At 39.0% G+C, this 8086-nt stretch overlaps 1 non-coding gene across 1 annotated transcript; it reads right to left on the bottom strand.

The window, feature by feature from the left end:
- Positions 1–2530: 2530 nt before the first annotated feature.
- Positions 2531–2610, bottom strand: LOC123390919. The gene has a single exon (XR_006605506.1). It is a non-coding gene; the product is annotated as a small nucleolar RNA SNORD115 (small nucleolar RNA).
- Positions 2611–8086: the final 5476 nt, after the last annotated feature.

Below are 8086 nucleotides of genomic sequence, written 5' to 3'. Positions count from 1 at the left end.
TGCATTAACCATTCTGACTTTTTCTCACCCTCCACTATCATCTTGACAAGTCTTGGTGGCTTACCTGGTGATTTCACCAAAACCGTCTGTATTCAAGGTGCTGAACCCTTGGGATTATTCACTTTTCAGGCCAAAGTTGTTGCCCATGTTCATTAATAGCTACCATAGGGCCACCCAAGTGGAGCATCCAAGTGGACTACCCTACTCCCCCGTGTAGGAGAAACCTTATTCCTCCTGCAGATCAGGGTTGGTAACTCCTGCCACTTGATGATCCCTTTTTTTGCCTACTGGATCCTGGCACAAGGAGTTCAGAGTTTCTCGGCATCAGCCATACTTGCAGTTCAATAGAACACTTGATGTGTCCTCTTATGAGTATGGACCTCTGAGGACCAGAACCACCAGCACAGAGTTATTGAAATGGAGAGAACAACAACCCACAGTGGGTGTTTGGGAGAGATGGTGAGTAGACATATGTATTCTCCCTATTGAGAAACAAATATATAGAAGTTTCTGATTTAATGTGTATGTCATGCTGTGAACAATATTTCCCCATCCCTTCAAAGTGTTGCCTTAGAGCTGGCACTTAGCTATCTTTGAGAAGACTGTTTCAGTATTCTGTTAAGCTCACTGCTTCCAGGTAGTGCAGTATAGGATATGACTGTAGTTCTATGACCACAGGCCCACAGGTCCCTCTTGTGCTGTGAAGAGGATGCCCTGGATGAATGCTATGTTGTGTGGATTTCTCTGCCTATGAATCAGGCCTTATAAAAGCACCAGTGGTGTTGACTGAAGATTAGCACCAGGCAACCCACACCCATACCCTCAATAGGCCTCTAAGTGTTTGAGGATAAATTGTTTCCTTTCCAGAGCAGGAAGTGCCTAACACAGGTGGCTTGTCCAAGGGGCAGGTTGTTCTCCTTAAGTATAATTATTTCATATGAAGGACTTAGCTTAAGTCTTTGTTGCTGACAATTGGACATTTAGAGGCAATGGTAGCTATTTCAGCCTTGTCAGTAGGAGCCCATGCCTTTGGGTCCAAAGCCACCATGCTTATGTGTTCATTGTGTAACTTATGCTAATTCCAAGGTGCCAATGACAAAGGCTGGCTGTAACCAAGTTACTGTATCATCTTGACTACGTAGTAGTTCAATGACTGTTTTTTAGTAAATATTTTTGGCAGGGTGTTAAGTTGTGATACAAAAATCTTTGCCCTTAGTGCTCACTCTTGTATGTGTGTCTGTATGTCTCCATCCAGACCTCTTTATCTCAGAATGCCATTCACTTTTCTTTCCCTAACAGGCCAGGTCATTGGCCACTACCCAGTCATCTGGATATGATTTCCCTTGGATTACTTTTCCTTTCCCTCAAAGTGAATGGCCAGGAGAACTCCTTGCAGGTTTCCAGTTCATATTTTTTTTTTTCCTTTCCACTGTCTTTCAAGGTTCCTCTCCTCCAAGCAGTGAAGTTATCATCAGTTTAAGCTTGTCCCTCATATGCATAATGGACCTATCTCTAAACCGAGGTTGGCCATTTCTTCTTCTGCCTTAGTCATGTGGGAACCTTCACTCCTCTATGGCCATAGGTGTAAGTTGTGGGAGGGTTATAAATCCATGCTGGATCACATGAGCATCTGGGATACCAGCTCAAGAAGCTTTCTTGTATTTTTTTATCCCTCTCTGGCTCCCTGGCTCCCTGGCTCCCAATGTACCAGATCTATCTCCTCTCTGAACATTTTATGTCTTCCTTTACGATCTTCAGGCATCTTCACTTTGCTCAGCATTGGCCATCAACCTCTACCAGGTTTCTAAAGCACTCTAACAGTGATTTTCTCCATTCCCTTGGTCCTGGCCAGGGTATTAAGCCTTATGTCCCAAGAAAGTGTTTCCTCATCAATAAATTCTTGCTTATGTAATTCCAGCTTCCTTTATCAAAATTATCAAAAATTCAACCCCAGATGTACCCACTAGTCATGCTATTGTTTTCTCAGTTGGCCTCAACTTGTATAGAGACTGAGGTGAATGTTTTTGAGAGTCCCACTTAAGGAAAAATTTCCTCAATTTAGAGTTTGATCAGTTTCAGGCATAAAGGAAAGATTTCTATTTCCAAAGGATCCTTTAAGAGTGACACTCTCAGAGAAATAAATTACATACATATTTGTATTTAGAGTCTTTAAATAAGTAAATCCTCTTGCCTTTGGGCAGAACTCATCACTAGCCTCATGTTCTATTTAGCATATATCTATGATCAATGAAATCTATTCACCTGGGATCATTAACCCTTGGTACAATGTCTTACTGAAAATCACAAGAGAAAAGGGAATGACCCCCAAGTGTACCTTACTGCTAGGAGATATGGATCATTTAACAAAGCACAAAGTATGGACAAGAGCATGCATTGTTCATTTAGAACTTCACAGACATGTCCGTGTTATGTGGGATTCCTGCAAGGGACCAATAGAAGCTTCAAATACCATTGTTCTAGGAAGGAAGGAAGGAACCCCAACATCCTGTTCAGGATTGTCACTGAGATTGGGCCTCAGTGTAATCCAACTGAGCATAATTTTTAGTCATTAGCTCTCTTCAAGACAATATAAGCTTTCATTATTTACCCAGCAAAGCTACTCCCCACACAGCCATGCTTTTGGATTTGCATATGCTTTTACTAGGGAAGGATTAGGAAAAATCTGATGCCAGGATAGACATGATTTTCCATTTATTCTATGCTGGACACCTCACTGACATAGATTGTATACAATTTTGTTGAGATTGTGAGCAAACTTATCCCAAATCCGCATCTTATTTACTATTTTCTGACCACTCCCAGTACATCTTCTGTTAGTTTGTGTCTGCCAGAAAACATGCACAGAACCAGTATTATCTCTAAGAAATTTATTTAATTAAGGAGCAGGAAAAAAATTAGATTGCTTTCAGCACACACTTCAGGTATTACCCTTCTAGGAGGAGAGCAGTAAGTAGGATATTGGCTAGGAAGCATTTCAACTGTAGTGTAGTTCCTTGAAATTTTTGGCCAGGCTGATAAGAGAGCTCATGAGCCCCCAGACTGCCCCTGGAGGAGACAGATTTCAGTTGGGCAGCAGCAAGGCCATCAGGCAAATTTACAGCTTTCTGCAGGGTATGTGAGCATATTTTCAGGGCTGTCACATCAACTATTAAAATAAGAATTGATGAGAACCATTATTCTGTAGTGGAACCAAACTGGATTTGAATCCTTGCTCTTTAACCTTGGACTAGTTCTTGAACTTCTTTAAGTCTCAATATTTTTCATTTGTAAATATGGAAATCATAATAAATTATCACAGTATTGGGGACAAGTATAAAATGTGATGGTTCTGTAAAGCCCTTAGCATGGCACCTGGTTTGTAAATATAAGTTCCTCTGAGTATAAGGATACGAGAGACTTCTGTACTGTCTGACCAGATAGCTATTTTCTACATCTGCTATGGACTGCAAAATTTAATCATTAAAAAAAAGAAAGGCTTTTCTTATAGTATGTATGAAGAATGTTTATAGATTCACTTAATATTGTTTAAAATAGCATGTAAATAAAGTATTACTGATGCCATAGGAATGAAGACAACATTTGGTGGTTAAACATCAGTTTAGTATCTGTAACTTAACAGTAAAAATAAATTTAACTATAATAATTTTTATAACAAATAAGAAAGGGGGTATACTATATTTTCTGGAGTTTCTTACTAACTACCTCTTTCAAAAATTACAATCCACCTGTCCTACGTCTCAAAATAATGTTCAGTTGAAACAATGACTTTGTCACAGACAAGAAATTAATTTTGTCTTAATGGTTAATTTCAGATATTACAGTTTCATACTTCCTTTTTTTAAATTTTTTATTTTTTATAAACATATATTTTTATCCCCAGGGGTATAGGTCTGTGAATCGCCAGGTTTACACACTTCACAGCACTCACCAAAGCACATACCCTCCCCAATGTCCATAACCCCATCCCCCTTCTCCCAACCTCCCTCCCCCCAGCAACCCTCAGTTTGTTTGGTGAGATTAAGAGTCACTTATGGCTTGTCTCCCTCCCAATCCCATCTTGTTTCATTGATTCTTCTCCTACCCACTTAAGCCCCCTTGTTGCATCACCACTTCCTCATATCAGGGAGATCATATGATAGTTGTCTTTCTCTGCTTGACTTATTTCGCTAAGCGTGATACGTTCTAGTTCCATCCATGTTGTCGCAAATGGCAAGATTTCATATCTTTTGATGGCTGCATAGTATTCCATTGTGTATATATACCACATCTTCTTGATCCATTCATCTGTTGATGGACATCTAGGTTCTTTCCATAGTTTGGCTATTGTGGACATTGCTGCTATAAACATTTGGGTGCACATGCCCTTTTGGAAAACCACGTTTGTATCTTTAGGGTAAATACCCAGTAGTGCAATTGCTGGGTCATAGGGCAGTTCTATTTTCAACATTTTGAGGAACCTCCATGCTGTTTTCCAGAGTGGTTGCACCAGCTTGCATTCCCACCAACAGTGTAGGAGGGTTCCCCTTTCTCTGCATCCTTGCCAGCATCTGTCATTTCCTGACTTGTTGATTTTAGCCATTCTGACTGGTGTGAGGTGATATCTCATTGTGGTTTTGATTTGTATTTCCCTGATGCCAAGTGATATGGAGCACTTCTTCATGTGTCTGCTGGCCATCTGGATGTCTTCTTTGCAGAAATGTCTCTTCATGTCCTCTGCCCATTTCTTGATTGGATTATTTGTTCTTTGGGTGTTGAGTTTGCTAAATTCTTTATAGATTTTGGACACTAGTCCTTTATCTGATATGTCGTTTGCAAATATCTTCTCCCATTCTGTCAGTTGTCTTTTGATTTTGTTAACTGTTTCCTTTGCTGTGCAAAAGCTTTTGATCTTAATGAAATCCCAATAGTTCATTTTTGCCCTTGCTTCCCTTGCCTTTGGCGATGTTCCTAGGAAGATGTAGCTGTGGCTGAGGTCGAAGAGGTTGCTGCCTGTGTTCTGCTCAAGGATTTTGATGGATTCCTTTCTCACATTGAGGTCCTTCATCCATTTTGAGTCTATTTTCGTGTGTGGTGTAAGGAAATGGTCCAATTTCATTTTTCTGCATGTGGCTGTCCAATTTTCCCAACACCATTTATTGAAGAGGCTGTCTTTTTTTCATTGGATATCCTTTCCTGCTTTGTTGAAGATTAGTTGACCATAGAGTTGCGGGTCTATTTCTGGGCTCTCTGTTCTGTTCCATTGATCTATGTGTCTGTTTTTGTGCCAGTACCATGCTGTCTTGATGATGACAGCTTTGTAATAGCGCTTGAAGTCCGGAATTGTGATGCCACCAACGTTGGCTTTCTTTTTCAATATCCCTTTGGCTATTCGAGGTCTTTTCTGGTTCCTATTAATTTTAGAATTATTTGCTCCATTTCTTTGAAAAAGATGGATGGTACTTTGATAGGAATTGCATTAAATGTGTAGGTTGCTTTAGGTAGCATAGACATTTTCACAACATTTATTCTACCAATCCAGGAGCATGGAACATTTTTCATTTCTTTGTGTCTTCCTCAATTTCTTTCATGAGTACTTTATAGTTTTCTGAGTATAGATTCTTAGCCTCTTTGGTTAGGTTTATTCCTAGGTATCTTATGGTTTGAGGTGCAATTGTAAATGGGATTGACACCTTAATTTCTCTTTCTTCTGTCTTGTTGTTGGTATAGAGAAATGCAACTGATTTCTGTGCATTGATTTTATATCCTGACACTTTACTGAATTCCTGTTTTCTAGCAGTTTTGGAGTGGAGTCTTTTGGGTTTTCCACATATAGTATCATATCATCTGTGAAGAGAGATAGTTTGACTTCTTCCTTGCCGATTTGGATGCCTTTAATTTCCTTTTGTTGTCTGATTGCTGAGGCTAGGACTTCTAGTACTATGTTGAAGAGCAGTGGTGATCATGGACATCCCTGCCGTGTTCCAGACCTTAGCAGAAAAGCTTTCAGTTTTTCTCCATTGAGAATGATATTTGCAGTGGGTTTTTCATAGATGGCTTTGATAATATTGAGGTATGTGCCCTCTATCCCTACACTTTGAAGAGTTTTGATCAGGAAGGGATGCTGTACTTTGTCAAATGCTTTTTCAGCATCTATTGAGAGTATCATATGGTTCTTGTTCTTTCTTTTATTGATGTGTTGTATCACATTGACTGATTTGCGGATGTTGAACCAACCTTGCAGCCCTGGAATAAATCCCACTTGGTCATGGTGAATAATCCTTTTAATGTACTGTTGAATCCTATTGGCTAGTATTTTGGTGAGAATTTTCACATCTGTGTTCATCAAGGATATTGGTCTGTAGCTCTCTTTTTTGATGGGATCCTTGTCTGGTTTGGGATCAAGGTGATGCTGGCCTCATAAAATGAGTTTGGAAGTTTTCCTTCCATTTCTATTTTTTGGAACAGTTTCAGGAGAATAGGAATTAGTTTTTCTTTAAATTTTGGTAGAATTCTTCCCGGAAGCCATCTGACCCTGGGCTTTTGTTTTTTTGGGAGATTTTTGATGACTGTTTCAATCTCCTTACTGGTTATGGGTCTGTTCAGGCTTTCTATTTCTTCCTGGTTCAGTTGTGGTAGTTATATGTTTCTAGGAATGCATCCATTTCTTCCAGATTGTCAAATTTGTTGGCGTAAAGTTGATCATAGTATGTTCTTATAATAGTTTGTATTTCTTTGGTGTTAGTTGTGATCTCTCCTCTTTCATTCATGATTTTATTTATTTGGGTCCTTTCTCTTTTCTTTTTGATAAGTCTGGCCAATTATCAATTTTATTAATTTTATTAATTTTATCAATTTTATTTTTTTATTAATTCTTTCAAAGAACCAGCTCCTAGTTTCGTTGATTTGCTCTATTGTTTTTTTTGGTTTCTATTTCATTGATTTTTGCTCTGATCTTTATGATATCTCTTCTCCTGCTGGGCTTAGGGTTTCTTTCTTGTTCTTTCCCCAGCTCCTTTAGGTGTAAGGTTAGGTTGTGTACATGAGACCTCTCTTGTTTCTGGAGAAAGGCTTGTACCGCTATATATTTTCCTCTCAGGACTGCCTTTGTTATGTGCCACAGATTTTTAACCGTTGTAGTTTCATTATCATTTGTTTCCATGATTTTTTTCAATTCTTCTTTAATTTCCCGGTTGACCCATTCATTCTTTAGAAGGATGCTGTTTAGTCTCCATGTATTTGGGTTCTTTCCAAACTTCCTCTTGTGGTTGAGTTCTAGCTTCAGAGCATTGTGGTCTGAAAATATGCAGGGAATGATCCCAATCTTTTGATACCAGTTGAGTCCTGATTTAGGACCGAGGATGTGATCTATTCTGGAGAATGTTCCATGTGCACTAGAGAAGAATGTGTATTCTGTTGCTTTGGGATGAAATGTTCTGAGTATATCTGTGATGTCCATCTGGTCCAGTGTGTCATTTAAGGCCTTTATTTCCTTGCTGATCTTTTGCTTGGATGATCTGTCCATTTCAGTGAGGGGAGTGTTAAAGTCCCCTACTATTATTGTATTATTGTTGATGTGTTTCTTTGTTTTTGTTATTAATTGGTTTATATAGTTGGCTGCTCCCACGTTGGGGGCATAAATATTTAAAATTGTTAGGTCTTCTTGTTGGACAGACCCTTTGAGTATGATATAGTGTCCTTCCTCATCTCTTATTATTGTCTTTGGCTTAAAATCTAATTGATCTGATATAAGGATTGCCACTCTTGCTTTCTGCTGATGTCCATTAGCATGGTAAATTCTTTTCCACCCCCTCACTATAAATCTGGAGGTGTCTTCGGTCTTAAAATGAGTTTCTTGGAGGCAACATATAGATGGGTTTTGTTTTTTTATCCATTCTGATACCCTGTGTCTTTTGATTGGGGCATTTAGCCCATTAACATTCAGGGTAACTATTGAGAGAGATGAATTTAGTGCCATTGTATTGCCTGTAAAGTGACTGTTACTGTATATTGTCTCTGTTCCTTACTAATCTACCACTTGTAGGCTCTCTCTTTGCTTAGAGGACCCCTTTCAATATTTCCTGTAGAA

The sequence above is a fragment of the Mustela putorius genome, unplaced genomic scaffold (assembly GCF_011764305.1).
Source record: "Mustela putorius furo isolate JIRA1106 unplaced genomic scaffold, ASM1176430v1.1 tig00000151_pilon_pilon_pilon, whole genome shotgun sequence".
Taxonomy (NCBI): domain Eukaryota; kingdom Metazoa; phylum Chordata; class Mammalia; order Carnivora; family Mustelidae; genus Mustela; species Mustela putorius.
Note: the sequence above shows the minus strand (reverse complement) of the source record. Positions and strands in the feature narration are given on the sequence as shown.